This window comes from Rhipicephalus microplus, chromosome X (genome assembly GCF_043290135.1).
Source record: "Rhipicephalus microplus isolate Deutch F79 chromosome X, USDA_Rmic, whole genome shotgun sequence".
Classification (NCBI taxonomy): domain Eukaryota; kingdom Metazoa; phylum Arthropoda; class Arachnida; order Ixodida; family Ixodidae; genus Rhipicephalus; species Rhipicephalus microplus.
In genome coordinates, this window is record NC_134710.1 from 61,816,046 (window position 1) to 61,829,363 (window position 13,318).

The following is a 13,318-nucleotide window of genomic DNA, read 5'->3' on the forward strand; positions in this document are numbered from 1 at the left end:
TTCTGCATTTGATACCAAAGCTCTCTGATAACGAGAGAGAGCAGCTGGAGATAGCGATTGAAGTGTCCGAAATAGAAAAGGCTATTGATGACCTAGCGGCTGGCAAAGCACCGGGACCTGATGGATTTGGTGCCGCATTGTACAAGACTTTTAAAGGTGTTATTTCTGTTGCCTTACATCGTGTCTTCACGGAGGCTATAAGATTAAAGGTTCTGCCCGGCTCATTTAAAAAGACGCACGTAATACTCATACCGAAAACTGACGACCCCAAAAAATTATTGTCCGTCAAGTCGTACCGACCAATCAGTTTAGCCAACACAGACTATAAAGTGTTTATGAAGGTTCTTGCAGGCAGGTTGCAAAGGATGATGAAAATACTAGTTGGACCACACCAGACTTGTGGTATAAAAGGACGCACAATAAATACAAATGTTCATGTAGCGAGAAGCGTGCTGGAGAGTTGCGATGTGTTTGGTAGCAAGGTTGCAATGTTGCAATTAGATCTGGAAAAAGCCTTTGACCGTGTAAATCATGATATCCTTTTTTTGATATTAGAATATGTTAATGTAGGGTCTGTCATTTTGGACGGGGTAAAAATGGCCTATAGAGAGTGCTTTACGAGTATTGTAATTAATGGGCGACTTACTGAAAGCTTTCAAGTGACAAACGGTGTGCGGCAAGGTGATCCCATTTCGGCTTTATTATTTGCAATATATATGGAACCTTTCTGCATGAAGATTATTAGCAATGAAACAATAAAAGGGTACCAGCTAATGAACAGTGAAGTTAAAATGCTAACATATGCCGACGATATCGCCGTGTTTTGTAGCGATAAGGAAAGTGTCAGTGAAGTGATACGTCATGTGGCCTTTTTTTGCAAGATGACAGGCAGTGCAGTAAACTGGGACAAATGCCTAGGCTTGTGGCATGGTTCTTGGGAGACCACCCCACAAAACTTTGCAAATATGAACTGGTCACTTGTACCGACGAAGTATCTCGGAGTACCCCTCCAGCATTACAAAAACACGGATGATTACTGGAAAGAGATATGTGAGAGCACTCGTGAGAAGACAAGAAACTGGGGTGGTAGGGAACTTTCTATGTTTTCTAGAGCGACTGCATGCAATTGGTTTATTGTTTGCAAAGTATGGTATGTTCTGCAGTTCCTATTTATGTCGAGAGCAAATGTGCAGAAATTGCATCGAGTCTTAGCTGTGTTTGTTTGGGGGTCGGTTTGGGAGCGTACGAGTCGAACAAACTTATTTCATTCACTAAGAAATGGCGGTTTAGGATTGGCTCACCTCTTCCTCAAGCAAATTGTGTCTAGATATATTTTTTTACGCGACCAATGTAACCCGTTTGTGAGAACATTTCTACAAATTGTACTTTCTAATAAGATTCCTGATTATGTGGTATCAAGTATGTCTGTGAAATGTAACCTACGCGGATATTTAAGAGAAGTTATAATGGCATATGAAATACTGAGAGTGAGATTTTCAATGGAATATTTATCTGTTGTAAAGAGAAAACGTCTTTACAGAGATTTACGTGACGTAATGCTGCCTCAGCCTATCTACAGATCAGTATACCAGGTTGGTGCTGAACGTGACGTATTGAAGAGAGTGAAAATGATGACCGTACGCGCAAGTGCAAAGACATTTTTTTTTCAGCTGCACAGCGGAACATTGCCCGTAAAACCATGGTTACAAGAAAAGGGTTTCTTTGTTCCGTGGTCGATGGACTGCCTTATCTGTAAGAAACCCGAGACTGTCAACCACATTTTTCTTGATTGCTGGGATGCTGTTTTTCTGTGGGACATTCTGCAGCGTACTTTGAAAAAGGACTTGCCTATCACACCACACGGTATTAGATTCTTGGCTGTAGAAAATGAGGATGGTGTGCCTTATGATATGTTTATGTTGCTTGTGCTTCACAGCGTGTGGCGAACTAGAATGGCAGTAAGACACGTAGATAAAGATGCCCGATGTGCGCATGAATACTTCACGGAAAGTATTGTATACATAAGAGACGTGTTATCTTCCAGAGAAGAAAGACCCGAATGGGTGTCGTTGTTGAATGTGTTGGCTACAATGAAGCAGTTTTAAATGAAACCAGTCACAGCCAGGCTGGTGTTTTTTAAACTTGTTTAAATGTGATCGTAAATTGTATTTCTTTTGTGCGAAGCCGGCAATAAAGAAAAAAAAAAAAAAAAACGGCCTGCTAGCTCAGTCGGTGAGAGCGTCGTGCTAATAACGCGAAGGTCGTAGGTTCGATCCCTGCGCAGGCCAGTATTTTTTATTGTGTTCTACTGGCCGTCACCTGGTGTCGGGTGTGTATCTAGACAATTTAAAGACCAATTTAATGATGATGACCGAATGTGTACCGAAGGCGTATGCCCAGTGTTAGAAGCCGCACTCTCTACTCCGGCGTGCTAGCTCAGTCGGTTAGCGCGTCGTGCTAATAACGCGAAGGTCGTAGGTTAAATCCCTGCGCAGGCCAGTACTTTTTATTGTGTTCTACTGGCCGTCACCTGGTGTCGCGTGTGTAGCTAGACAACTTAAAGACCAATTTATTGATGATGACCGAATGTGTACCGAAGGCGTATGCCGAGTGTTAGAAGCCGTACTCGCTAATTCGGCCTGCTAGCTCAGTCGGTTAGAGCGTCGTGCTAATAACGCGAAGGTCGTAGGTTCGATCCCTGCGCAGGCCAGTGGTTTTTATTGTGTTCTACTGGCCGTCACCTGGTGTCGGGTGTGTATCTAGACAATTTAAAGACCAATTTAATGATGATGACCGAATGTGTACCGAAGGCGTATGCCCAGTGTAAGAAGCCGCACTCGCTACTCCGGCCGGCTAGCTCAGTCGGTTAGAGCGTCGTGCTAATAACGCGAAGGTTGAAGGTTCGATCCCTGCGCAGGCCAGTACTTTTTATTGTGTTCTACTGGCCGTCACCTGGTGTCGGGTGTTCAGCTAGACAATTTAAAGACCAATTTATTGATGATGACAGAATGTGTACCGAGGCGTATGCCCAGTGTTAGAAGCCGCGCTCGCTACTGCAGCCTGCTAGCTCAGTAAGTTGGAGCGTCGTGCAAATAAAGCGAAGGTCGTAGGTTCGATCCCTGCGCCGGCCAGTATTTTTATTGTGTTCTACTGGCCGTCACCTGGTGTCGGGTGTGTATCTATACAATTTAAAGACCAATTTAATGATGATGACCGAATGTGTACCGAAGGTGTATGCCCAGTGTTAGAAGCCGCACTCTCTAATCCGGCGTGATAGCTCAGTCGGTTAGAGCATCGTGCTAATAACGCGAAGGTCGTAGGTTCGATCCCTGCGCAGGCCAGTACTTTTTATTGTGTTCTACTGGCCGTCACCTGGTAACGCGTGCGTAGCTAGACAATTTAAAGACCAATTTATTGATGACCGAATGTGTACCGAAGGCGTATGCCCAGTGTTAGAAGCCGCACTCGCTACTGCGGCCTGCTAGCTCAGTCGGGTAGAGCGTTGTGCTAATAACGCGAAGGTCGTAGGTTCGATCCCTGCGCAGGCCAGTATTTTTTATTGTGTTCTACTGGCCGTCACCTGGTGTCAGGTGTGTAGCTAGACAATTTAAAGACCAATTTATTGATGATGACCGAATGTGTACCGAGGCGTACGCCCAGTGTTAGAAGCTGCACTCGCTACTACGGCCTGCTAGCTCAGTCGGTTAGAGCGTCGTGCTAATTACGCGAAGGTCTTAGGTTCGATCCCTGCAAAGGCAAGTATTTTTTATTGTGTTCTACTGGCCGTCACCTGGTGTCAGGTGTGTAGCTAGACAATTTAAAGACCAATTTATTAATGATGACCGAATGTGTACCGAGGCGTACGCCCAGTGTTAGAAGCTGCACTCGCTACTACGGCCTGCTAGCTCAGTCGGTGAGAGCGTCGTGCTAATAACGCGAAGGTCGTAGGTTCGATCCCTGCGCAGGCCAGTATTTTTTATTGTGTTCTACTGGCCGTCACCTGGTGTCGGGTGTGTATCTAGACAATTTAAAGACCAATTTAATGATGATGACCGAATGTGTACCGAAGGCGTATGCCCAGTGTTAGAAGCCGCACTCTCTACTCCGGCGTGCTAGCTCAGTCGGTTAGCGCGTCGTGCTAATAACGCGAAGGTCGTAGGTTAAATCCCTGCGCAGGCCAGTACTTTTTATTGTGTTCTACTGGCCGTCACCTGGTGTCGCGTGTGTAGCTAGACAACTTAAAGACCAATTTATTGATGATGACCGAATGTGTACCGAAGGCGTATGCCGAGTGTTAGAAGCCGTACTCGCTAATTCGGCCTGCTAGCTCAGTCGGTTAGAGCGTCGTGCTAATAACGCGAAGGTCGTAGGTTCGATCCCTGCGCAGGCCAGTGGTTTTTATTGTGTTCTACTGGCCGTCACCTGGTGTCGGGTGTGTATCTAGACAATTTAAAGACCAATTTAATGATGATGACCGAATGTGTACCGAAGGCGTATGCCCAGTGTTAGAAGCCGCACTCGCTACTCCGGCCGGCTAGCTCAGTCGGTTAGAGCGTCGTGCTAATAACGCGAAGGTCGAAGGTTCGATCCCTGCGCAGGCCAGTACTTTTTATTGTGTTCTACTGGCCGTCACCTGGTGTCGGGTGTTCAGCTAGACAATTTAAAGACCAATTTATTGATGATGACCGAATGTGTACCGAGGCGTATGCCCAGTGTTAGAAGCCGCGCTCGCTACTGCAGCCTGCTAGCTCAGTAAGTTGGAGCGTCGTGCAAATAAAGCGAAGGTCGTAGGTTCGATCCCTGCGCCGGCCAGTATTTTTATTGTGTTCTACTGGCCGTCACCTGGTGTCGGGTGTGTATCTATACAATTTAAAGACCAATTTAATAATGATGACCGAATGTGTACCGAAGGTGTATGCCCAGTGTTAGAAGCCGCACTCGCTACTCCGGCCTGCTAGCTCAGTCAGTTAGAGCGTCGTGCTAATAACGCTAAGGTCGTAGGTTCGATCCCTGCGCAGGCCAGTACTTTTTATTGTGTTCTACTGGCCGTCACCTGGTGTCAGGTGTGTAGCTAGACAATTTAAAGACCAATTTATTGATGATGACCGAATGTGTACCGAAGGCGTATGCCAAGTGTTAGAAGCCGCACTCGCTACTGCGGCCTGCTAGCTCAGTCAGTTGGAGCGTCGTGCTAATAACGCGAAGGTCGTAGGTTCGATCCCTGCGCAGGCCAGTATTTTTTATTGTGTTCTACTGGCCGTCACCTGTTGTCGGGTGTTCAGCTAGACAATTTCAAGACCAATTTATTGATGATAACCGAATGTGTACCGAGGCGTATGCCCAGTGTTAGAAGCCGCGCTCGCTACTGCGGCCTGCTAGCTCAGTCAGTTGAAGCGTCGTACAAATAACGCGAAGGTGGTAGGTTCGATCCCTGTGCAGGCCAGTATTTTTTATTGTGTTCTACTGGCCGTCACCTGGTGTCGGGTGTTCAGCTAGACAATTTAAAGACCAATTTATTGATGATGACCGAATATGTACCGAAGGCGTATGCCCAGTGTTAGAAGCCGCACTCGCTACTGCGGCCTGCTAGCTCAGTCGGTTAGAGCGTCGTGCTAATAACGCGAAGGTCTTAGGTTCGATCCCTGCACAGAAAAGTATTTTTATTGTGTTCTACTGGCCGTCATCTGGTGTCGGTTGTGTATCTAGACAATTTAAAGACCAATTTAATGATGAGGACCGAATGTGTACCGAAGGTGTATGCCCAGTGTTAGAAGCTGCACTCGCTACTCCGGCCTGCTAGCTCAGTCGGTAAGAGCGTCGTCCTAATAACGCGAAGGTCGTAGGTTCGATCCCTGCGCAGGCCAGTACTTTTTATTGCGTTCTACTAGCCGTCACCTGGTGTCAGGTGTGTAGCTAGACAATTTAAAGACCAATTTATTTATGATGACCGAATGTGTACCGAGGCGTACGCCCAGTGTTAGAAGCCGCACTCGCTACTGCGGCCTGCTAGCTCAGTAAGTTGGAGCGTCGTGCAAATAAAGCGAAGGTCGTAGGTTCGATCCCGGTGCAGGGCAGTATTTTTTATTGTGTTCTACTGGCCGTCACCTGGTGTCGGGTGTGTATCTAGACAATTTAAAGACCAATTTATTGATGAAGACCGAATGTGTACCGAAGGCGTATGCCCAGTGTTAGAAGCCGCGCTCGCTACTGCAGCCTGCTAGCTCAGTAAGTTGGAGCGTCGTGCAAATAAAGCGAAGGTCGTAGGTTCGATCCCTTTGCAGGGCAGTATTTTTTATTGTGTTCTACTGGCCGTCACCTGGTGTCGGGTGTGTATCTAGACAATTTAAAGACCAATTTAATGATGATGACCGAATGTGTACCGAAGGCGTATGCCCAGTGTTAGAAGCCGCGCTCGCTACTGCAGCCTGCTAGCTCAGTAAGTTGGAGCGTCGTGCAAATAAAGCGAAGGTCGTAGGTTCGATCCCTGCGCAGGCCAGTACTTTTTATTGTGTTCTACTAGCCGTCACCTGGTGTCAGGAGTGTAGCTAGACAATTTAAAGACCAATTTATTGATGATGACCGAATGTGTACCGAGGCGTACGCCCAGTGTTAGAAGCTGCACTCGCTACTGCGGCCTGCTAGCTCAGTCAGTTGGAGCGTCGTGCTAATAACGCGAATGTCGTAGGTTCAATCCCTGCGCAGGTCTGTATTTTTTATTGTGTTCTACTGGCCGTCACCTGGTGTCGGGTGTTCAGCTAGACAATTTCAAGACCAATTTATTGATGATAACCGAATGTGTACCGAGGCGTATGCCAAGTGTTAGAAGCCGCGCTCGCTACTGCGGCCTGCTAGCTCAGTCAGTTGAAGCTCGTGCAAATAACGCGAAGGTCGTAGGTTCGATCCCTGCGCAGGCCAGTATTTTTTATTGTGTTCTACTGGCCGTCACCTGGTGTCGGGTGTTCAGCTAGACAATTTAAAGACCAATTTATTGATGATGACTGAATATGTACCGAAGGCGTATGCCCAGTGTTAGAAGCCGCACTCGCTACTGCGGCCTGCTAGCTCAGTCGGTTAGAGCGTCGTGCTAATAACGCGAAGGGCGTAGGTTCGATCCCTGCGCAGGCCAGTATTTTTTATTGTGTTCTACTGGCCGTCACCTGGTGTCGGGTGTGTAGCTAGACAATTTAAAGACCAATTTATTGATGATGACCGAATGAGTACCGAAGGCGTATGCCCAGTGTTAGAAGCCGCACTCGCTGCTCCGGCCTGCTAGCTCAGTCGGTTAGAGCGTCGTGCTAATAACGCGAAGGTCGTAGGTTCGTTCCCTGCGCAGGCCAGTATTTCTTATTGTGTTCTACTGGCCGTCACCTGGTGTCAGGTGTGTAGCTAGACAATTTAAAGACCAATTTATTGATGATGACCGAATGTGTACCGAGGCGTACGCCCAGTGTTAGAAGCTGCACTCGCTACTACGGCCTGCTAGCTCAGTCGGTTAGAGCATCGTGCTAATTACGCGAAGGTCTTAGGTTCGATCCCTGCAAAGGCAAGTATTTTTTATTGTGTTCTACTGGCCGTCATCTGGTGTCGGGTGTGTATCTAGACAATTTAAAGACCAATTTAATGATGATGACCGAATGTGTACCGAAGGTGTATGCCCAGTGTTAGTAGCCGCACTCGCTACTCCGGCCGGCTAGCTCAGTCGGTTAGAGCGTCGTGCTAATAACGCGAAGGTCGTAGGTTCGATCCCAGCGCAGGCCAGTATTTTTTATTGTGTTCTACTGGCCGTCACTTGGTGTCGGGTGTGTATCTAGACAATTTAAAGACCAATTTAATGATGATGACCGAATGTGTACCGAAGGTGTATGCCCAGTGTTAGAAGCTGCACTCGCTACTACGGCCTGCTAGCTCAGTCGGTTAGAGCGTCGTGCAAATAACGCGAAGGTCGTAGGTTCGATCCCTGCGCAGGCCAGTATTTTTTATTGTGTTCTACTGGCCGTCACCTGGTGTCGGGTGTGTATCTAGACAATTTAAAGACCAATTTAATGATGATGACCGAATGTGTACCGAAGGTGTATGCCCAGTGTTAGAAGCCACACTCTCTAATCCGGCGTGCTAGCTCAGTCGGTTAGAGCATCGTGCTAATAACGCGAAGGTCATAGGTTCGATCCCTGCGCAGGCCAGTACTTTTTATTGTGTTCTACTGGCCGTCACCTGGTAACGCGTGCGTAGCTAGACAATTTAAAGACCAATTTATTGATGATGACCGAATGTGTACCGAAGGCGTATGCCCAGTGTTAGAAGCCGCACTCGCTACTGCGGCCTGCTAGCTCAGTCGGTTAGAGCGTTGTGCTAATAACGCGAAGGTCGTAGGTTCGATCCCTGCGCAGGCCAGTATTTTTTATTGTGTTCTACTGGCCGTCACCTGGTGTCAGGTGTGTAGCTAGACAATTTAAAGACCAATTTATTGATGATGACCGAATGTGTACCGAGGCGTACGCCCAGTGTTAGAAGCTGCACTCGCTACTACGGCCTGCTAGCTCAGTCGGTTAGAGCGTCGTGCTAATTACGCGAAGGTCTTAGGTTCGATCCCTGCAAAGGCAAGTATTTTTTATTGTGTTCTACTGGCCGTCACCTGGTGTCAGGTGTGTAGCTAGACAATTTAAAGACCAATTTATTGATGATGACCGAATGTGTACCGAGGCGTACGCCCAGTGTTAGAAGCTGCACTCGCTACTACGGCCTGCTAGCTCAGTCGGTTAGAGCGTCGTGCTAATTACGCGAAGGTCTTAGGTTCGATCCCTGCAAAGGCAAGTATTTTTTATTGTGTTCTACTGGCCGTCATCTGGTGTCGGGTGTGTATCTAGACAATTTAAAGACCAATTTAATGATGATGACCGAATGTGTACCGAAGGTGTATGCCCAGTGTTAGTAGCCGCACTCGCTACTCCGGCCGGCTAGCTCAGTCGGTTAGAGCGTCGTGCTAATAACGCGAAGGTCGTAGGTTCGATCCCTGCGCAGGCCAGTATTTTTTATTGTGTTCTACTGGCCGTCACTTGGTGTCGGGTGTGTATCTAGACAATTTAAAGACCAATTTAATGATGATGACCGAATGTGTACCGAAGGTGTATGCCCAGTGTTAGAAGCTGCACTCGCTACTACGGCCTGCTAGCTCAGTCGGTGAGAGCGTCGTGCTAATAACGCGAAGGTCGTAGGTTCGATCCCTGCGCAGGCCAGTATTTTTTATTGTGTTCTACTGGCCGTCACCTGGTGTCGGGTGTGTATCTAGACAATTTAAAGACCAATTTAATGATGATGACCGAATGTGTACCGAAGGCGTATGCCCAGTGTTAGAAGCCGCACTCTCTACTCCGGCGTGCTAGCTCAGTCGGTTAGCGCGTCGTGCTAATAACGCGAAGGTCGTAGGTTAAATCCCTGCGCAGGCCAGTACTTTTTATTGTGTTCTACTGGCCGTCACCTGGTGTCGCGTGTGTAGCTAGACAACTTAAAGACCAATTTATTGATGATGACCGAATGTGTACCGAAGGCGTATGCCGAGTGTTAGAAGCCGTACTCGCTAATTCGGCCTGCTAGCTCAGTCGGTTAGAGCGTCGTGCTAATAACGCGAAGGTCGTAGGTTCGATCCCTGCGCAGGCCAGTGGTTTTTATTGTGTTCTACTGGCCGTCACCTGGTGTCGGGTGTGTATCTAGACAATTTAAAGACCAATTTAATGATGATGACCGAATGTCTACCGAAGGCGTATGCCCAGTGTAAGAAGCCGCACTCGCTACTCCGGCCGGCTAGCTCAGTCGGTTAGAGCGTCGTGCTAATAACGCGAAGGTCGAAGGTTCGATCCCTGCGCAGGCCAGTACTTTTTATTGTGTTCTACTGGCCGTCACCTGGTGTCGGGTGTTCAGCTAGACAATTTAAAGACCAATTTATTGATGATGACCGAATGTGTACCGAGGCGTATGCCCAGTGTTAGAAGCCGCGCTCGCTACTGCAGCCTGCTAGCTCAGTAAGTTGGAGCGTCGTGCAAATAAAGCGAAGGTCGTAGGTTCGATCCCTGCGCCGGCCAGTATTTTTATTGTGTTCTACTGGCCGTCACCTGGTGTCGGGTGTGTATCTATACAATTTAAAGACCAATTTAATAATGATGACCGAATGTGTACCGAAGGTGTATGCCCAGTGTTAGAAGCCGCACTCGCTACTCCGGCCTGCTAGCTCAGTCAGTTAGAGCGTCGTGCTAATAACGCTAAGGTCGTAGGTTCGATCCCTGCGCAGGCCAGTACTTTTTATTGTGTTCTACTGGCCGTCACCTGGTGTCAGGTGTGTAGCTAGACAATTTAAAGACCAATTTATTGATGATGACCGAATGTGTACCGAAGGCGTATGCCAAGTGTTAGAAGCCGCACTCGCTACTGCGGCCTGCTAGCTCAGTCAGTTGGAGCGTCGTGCTAATAACGCGAAGGTCGTAGGTTCGATCCCTGCGCAGGCCAGTATTTTTTATTGTGTTCTACTGGCCGTCACCTGTTGTCGGGTGTTCAGCTAGACAATTTCAAGACCAATTTATTGATGATAACCGAATGTGTACCGAGGCGTATGCCCAGTGTTAGAAGCCGCGCTCGCTACTGCGGCCTGCTAGCTCAGTCAGTTGAAGCGTCGTGCAAATAACGCGAAGGTGGTAGGTTCGATCCCTGTGCAGGCCAGTATTTTTTATTGTGTTCTACTGGCCGTCACCTGGTGTCGGGTGTTCAGCTAGAAAATTTAAAGACCAATTTATTGATGATCACCGAATATGTACCGAAGGCGTATGCCCAGTGTTAGAAGCCGCACTCGCTACTGCGGCCTGCTAGCTCAGTCGGTTAGAGCGTCGTGCTAATAACGCGAAGGTCTTAGGTTCGATCCCTGCACAGAAAAGTATTTTTATTGTGTTCTACTGGCCGTCATCTGGTGTCGGTTGTGTATCTAGACAATTTAAAGACCAATTTAATGATGATGACCGAATGTGTACCGAAGGTGTATGCCCAGTGTTAGAAGCTGCACTCGCTACTCCGGCCTGCTAGCTCAGTCGGTTAGAGCGTCGTGCTAATAACGCGAAGGTCGTAGGTTCGATCCCTGCGCAGGCCAGTATTTTTTATTGTGTTCTACTGGCCATCACCTGGTGTCGGGTGTGTAGCTAGACAATTTAAAGACCAATTTATTGATGATGACCGAATGTGCACCGAAGGCGTATGCCCAGTGTTAGAAGCCGCACGCGCTAATTCGGACTGCTAGCTCAGTCGGTTAGAGCGTCGTGCTAATAACGTGAAGGTCGTAAGTTCGATCCCTGCGCAGGCCAGTACTTCTTATTTTGTTCTACTGGCCGTCACCTCGTGTCGGGTGTTCAGCTAGACAATTTAACGACCAATTTATTGATGATGACCGAAAGTGTACCGAAGGCGTATGCCAAGTGTTAGAAGCCGCACTCGCTAATTCGGCCTGCTAGCTCAGTCGGTAAGAGCGTCGTGCTAATAACGCGAAGGTCGTAGGTTCGATCCCTGCGCAGGCCAGTACTTTTTATTGTGTTCTACTAGCCGTCACCTGGTGTCAGGTGTGTAGCTAGACAATTTAAAGACCAATTTAGTTATGATGACCGAATGTGTACCGAGGCGTACGCCCAGTGTTAGAAGCCGCACTCGCTACTGCGGCCTGCTAGCTCAGTAAGTTGGAGCGTCGTGCAAATAAAGCGAAGGTCGTAGGTTCGATCCCTGTGCAGGGCAGTATTTTTTATTGTGTTCTACTGGCCGTCACCTGGTGTCGGGTGTGTATCTAGACAATTTAAAGACCAATTTATTGATGATGACCGAATGTGTACCGAAGGCGTATGCCCAGTGTTAGAAGCCGCGCTCGCTACTGCAGCCTGCTAGCTCAGTAAGTTGGAGCGTCGTGCAAATAAAGCGAAGGTCGTAGGTTCGATCCCTGTGCAGGGCAGTATTTTTTATTGTGTTCTACTGGCCGTCACCTGGTGTCGGGTGTGTATCTAGACAATTTAAAGACCAATTTAATGATGATGACCGAATGTGTACCGAAGGCGTATGCCCAGTGTTAGAAGCCGCGCTCGCTACTGCAGCCTGCTAGCTCAGTAAGTTGGAGCGTCGTGCAAATAAAGCGAAGGTCGTAGGTTCGATCCCTGCGCAGGCCAGCACTTTTTATTGTGTTCTACTAGCCGTCACCTGGTGTCAGGAGTGTAGCTAGACAATTTAAAGACCAATTTATTGATGATGACCGAATGTGTACCGAGGCGTACGCCCAGTGTTAGAAGCTGCACTCGCTACTGCGGCCTGCTAGCTCAGTCAGTTGGAGCGTCGTGCTAATAACGCGAATGTCGTAGGTTCAATCCCTGCGCAGGTCTGTATTTTTTATTGTGTTCTACTGGCCGTCACCTGGTGTCGGGTGTTCAGCTAGACAATTTCAAGACCAATTTATTGATGATAACCGAATGTGTACCGAGGCGTATGCCAAGTGTTAGAAGCCGCGCTCGCTACTGCGGCCTGCTAGCTCAGTCAGTTGAAGCTCGAGCAAATAACGCGAAGGTCGTAGGTTCGATCTCTGCGCAGGCCAGTATTTTTATTGTGTTCTACTGGCCGTCACCTGGTGTCGGGTGTTCAGCTAGACAATTTAAAGACCAATTTATTGATGATGACCGAATATGTACCGAAGGCGTATGCCCAGTGTTAGAAGCCGCACTCGCTACTGCGGCCTGCTAGCTCAGTCGGTTAGAGCGTCGTGCTAATAACGCGAAGGTCTTAGGTTCGATCCCTGCACAGAAAAGTATTTTTATTGTGTTCTACTGGCCGTCATCTGGTGTCGGGTGTGTATCTAGACAATTTAAAGACCAATTTAATGATGATGACCGAATGTGTACCGAAGGTGTATGCCCAGTGTTAGAAGCTGCACTCGCTACTCCGGCCTGCTAGCTCAGTCGGTTAGAGCGTCGTGCTAATAACGCGAAGGTCGTAGGTTCGATCCCTGCGCAGGCCAGTACTTTTTATTGTGTTCTACTAGCCGTCACCTGGTGTCAGGTGTGTAGCTAGACAATTTAAAGACCAATTTAGTTATGATGACCGAATGTGTACCGAGGCGTACGCCCAGTGTTAGAAGCCGCACTCGCTACTGCGGCCTGCTAGCTCAGTAAGTTGGAGCGTCGTGCAAATAAAGCGAAGGTCGTAGGTTCGATCCCTGTGCAGGGCAGTATTTTTTATTGTGTTCTACTGGCCGTCACCTGGTGTCGGGTGTGTATCTAGACAATTTAAAGACCAATTTATTGATGATGACCGA

The 13,318-nt window shown here is 48.0% G+C and overlaps 32 non-coding genes across 32 annotated transcripts; all 32 read left to right on the plus strand.

The window, feature by feature from the left end:
• The first annotated feature begins 2,214 nt into the window (after positions 1–2,214).
• On the plus strand, positions 2,215–2,288 carry TRNAI-AAU (transfer RNA isoleucine (anticodon AAU)). The gene has a single exon. It is a non-coding gene; the product is annotated as a tRNA-Ile (tRNA).
• Positions 2,289–2,425: 137 nt separating this feature from the next.
• TRNAI-AAU (transfer RNA isoleucine (anticodon AAU)) lies at positions 2,426–2,499 on the plus strand. Its single transcript has one exon. It is a non-coding gene; the product is annotated as a tRNA-Ile (tRNA).
• Positions 2,500–2,636: 137 nt separating this feature from the next.
• Positions 2,637–2,710, plus strand: TRNAI-AAU (transfer RNA isoleucine (anticodon AAU)). The gene has a single exon. It is a non-coding gene; the product is annotated as a tRNA-Ile (tRNA).
• A 137-nt stretch (positions 2,711–2,847) lies between these two features.
• On the plus strand, positions 2,848–2,921 carry TRNAI-AAU (transfer RNA isoleucine (anticodon AAU)). The gene has a single exon. It is a non-coding gene; the product is annotated as a tRNA-Ile (tRNA).
• A 346-nt stretch (positions 2,922–3,267) lies between these two features.
• TRNAI-AAU (transfer RNA isoleucine (anticodon AAU)) lies at positions 3,268–3,341 on the plus strand. Its single transcript has one exon. It is a non-coding gene; the product is annotated as a tRNA-Ile (tRNA).
• Positions 3,342–3,475: 134 nt separating this feature from the next.
• Positions 3,476–3,549, plus strand: TRNAI-AAU (transfer RNA isoleucine (anticodon AAU)). The gene has a single exon. It is a non-coding gene; the product is annotated as a tRNA-Ile (tRNA).
• A 346-nt stretch (positions 3,550–3,895) lies between these two features.
• On the plus strand, positions 3,896–3,969 carry TRNAI-AAU (transfer RNA isoleucine (anticodon AAU)). Its single transcript has one exon. It is a non-coding gene; the product is annotated as a tRNA-Ile (tRNA).
• A 137-nt stretch (positions 3,970–4,106) lies between these two features.
• Positions 4,107–4,180, plus strand: TRNAI-AAU (transfer RNA isoleucine (anticodon AAU)). The gene has a single exon. It is a non-coding gene; the product is annotated as a tRNA-Ile (tRNA).
• Positions 4,181–4,317: 137 nt separating this feature from the next.
• On the plus strand, positions 4,318–4,391 carry TRNAI-AAU (transfer RNA isoleucine (anticodon AAU)). Its single transcript has one exon. It is a non-coding gene; the product is annotated as a tRNA-Ile (tRNA).
• Positions 4,392–4,528: 137 nt separating this feature from the next.
• Positions 4,529–4,602, plus strand: TRNAI-AAU (transfer RNA isoleucine (anticodon AAU)). Its single transcript has one exon. It is a non-coding gene; the product is annotated as a tRNA-Ile (tRNA).
• Positions 4,603–4,948: 346 nt separating this feature from the next.
• On the plus strand, positions 4,949–5,022 carry TRNAI-AAU (transfer RNA isoleucine (anticodon AAU)). The gene has a single exon. It is a non-coding gene; the product is annotated as a tRNA-Ile (tRNA).
• Positions 5,023–5,159: 137 nt separating this feature from the next.
• Positions 5,160–5,233, plus strand: TRNAI-AAU (transfer RNA isoleucine (anticodon AAU)). Its single transcript has one exon. It is a non-coding gene; the product is annotated as a tRNA-Ile (tRNA).
• A 557-nt stretch (positions 5,234–5,790) lies between these two features.
• On the plus strand, positions 5,791–5,864 carry TRNAI-AAU (transfer RNA isoleucine (anticodon AAU)). The gene has a single exon. It is a non-coding gene; the product is annotated as a tRNA-Ile (tRNA).
• Positions 5,865–6,632: 768 nt separating this feature from the next.
• TRNAI-AAU (transfer RNA isoleucine (anticodon AAU)) lies at positions 6,633–6,706 on the plus strand. Its single transcript has one exon. It is a non-coding gene; the product is annotated as a tRNA-Ile (tRNA).
• A 346-nt stretch (positions 6,707–7,052) lies between these two features.
• TRNAI-AAU (transfer RNA isoleucine (anticodon AAU)) lies at positions 7,053–7,126 on the plus strand. Its single transcript has one exon. It is a non-coding gene; the product is annotated as a tRNA-Ile (tRNA).
• Positions 7,127–7,263: 137 nt separating this feature from the next.
• Positions 7,264–7,337, plus strand: TRNAI-AAU (transfer RNA isoleucine (anticodon AAU)). Its single transcript has one exon. It is a non-coding gene; the product is annotated as a tRNA-Ile (tRNA).
• Positions 7,338–7,684: 347 nt separating this feature from the next.
• Positions 7,685–7,758, plus strand: TRNAI-AAU (transfer RNA isoleucine (anticodon AAU)). Its single transcript has one exon. It is a non-coding gene; the product is annotated as a tRNA-Ile (tRNA).
• A 137-nt stretch (positions 7,759–7,895) lies between these two features.
• Positions 7,896–7,969, plus strand: TRNAI-AAU (transfer RNA isoleucine (anticodon AAU)). The gene has a single exon. It is a non-coding gene; the product is annotated as a tRNA-Ile (tRNA).
• A 137-nt stretch (positions 7,970–8,106) lies between these two features.
• TRNAI-AAU (transfer RNA isoleucine (anticodon AAU)) lies at positions 8,107–8,180 on the plus strand. The gene has a single exon. It is a non-coding gene; the product is annotated as a tRNA-Ile (tRNA).
• Positions 8,181–8,317: 137 nt separating this feature from the next.
• TRNAI-AAU (transfer RNA isoleucine (anticodon AAU)) lies at positions 8,318–8,391 on the plus strand. Its single transcript has one exon. It is a non-coding gene; the product is annotated as a tRNA-Ile (tRNA).
• A 557-nt stretch (positions 8,392–8,948) lies between these two features.
• Positions 8,949–9,022, plus strand: TRNAI-AAU (transfer RNA isoleucine (anticodon AAU)). Its single transcript has one exon. It is a non-coding gene; the product is annotated as a tRNA-Ile (tRNA).
• A 137-nt stretch (positions 9,023–9,159) lies between these two features.
• On the plus strand, positions 9,160–9,233 carry TRNAI-AAU (transfer RNA isoleucine (anticodon AAU)). The gene has a single exon. It is a non-coding gene; the product is annotated as a tRNA-Ile (tRNA).
• Positions 9,234–9,370: 137 nt separating this feature from the next.
• Positions 9,371–9,444, plus strand: TRNAI-AAU (transfer RNA isoleucine (anticodon AAU)). The gene has a single exon. It is a non-coding gene; the product is annotated as a tRNA-Ile (tRNA).
• A 137-nt stretch (positions 9,445–9,581) lies between these two features.
• On the plus strand, positions 9,582–9,655 carry TRNAI-AAU (transfer RNA isoleucine (anticodon AAU)). Its single transcript has one exon. It is a non-coding gene; the product is annotated as a tRNA-Ile (tRNA).
• A 137-nt stretch (positions 9,656–9,792) lies between these two features.
• TRNAI-AAU (transfer RNA isoleucine (anticodon AAU)) lies at positions 9,793–9,866 on the plus strand. Its single transcript has one exon. It is a non-coding gene; the product is annotated as a tRNA-Ile (tRNA).
• Positions 9,867–10,212: 346 nt separating this feature from the next.
• Positions 10,213–10,286, plus strand: TRNAI-AAU (transfer RNA isoleucine (anticodon AAU)). The gene has a single exon. It is a non-coding gene; the product is annotated as a tRNA-Ile (tRNA).
• A 137-nt stretch (positions 10,287–10,423) lies between these two features.
• TRNAI-AAU (transfer RNA isoleucine (anticodon AAU)) lies at positions 10,424–10,497 on the plus strand. The gene has a single exon. It is a non-coding gene; the product is annotated as a tRNA-Ile (tRNA).
• Positions 10,498–11,054: 557 nt separating this feature from the next.
• TRNAI-AAU (transfer RNA isoleucine (anticodon AAU)) lies at positions 11,055–11,128 on the plus strand. Its single transcript has one exon. It is a non-coding gene; the product is annotated as a tRNA-Ile (tRNA).
• A 137-nt stretch (positions 11,129–11,265) lies between these two features.
• Positions 11,266–11,339, plus strand: TRNAI-AAU (transfer RNA isoleucine (anticodon AAU)). Its single transcript has one exon. It is a non-coding gene; the product is annotated as a tRNA-Ile (tRNA).
• Positions 11,340–11,476: 137 nt separating this feature from the next.
• Positions 11,477–11,550, plus strand: TRNAI-AAU (transfer RNA isoleucine (anticodon AAU)). Its single transcript has one exon. It is a non-coding gene; the product is annotated as a tRNA-Ile (tRNA).
• A 768-nt stretch (positions 11,551–12,318) lies between these two features.
• TRNAI-AAU (transfer RNA isoleucine (anticodon AAU)) lies at positions 12,319–12,392 on the plus strand. The gene has a single exon. It is a non-coding gene; the product is annotated as a tRNA-Ile (tRNA).
• Positions 12,393–12,947: 555 nt separating this feature from the next.
• Positions 12,948–13,021, plus strand: TRNAI-AAU (transfer RNA isoleucine (anticodon AAU)). The gene has a single exon. It is a non-coding gene; the product is annotated as a tRNA-Ile (tRNA).
• The last annotated feature ends 297 nt before the right edge of the window (positions 13,022–13,318 follow it).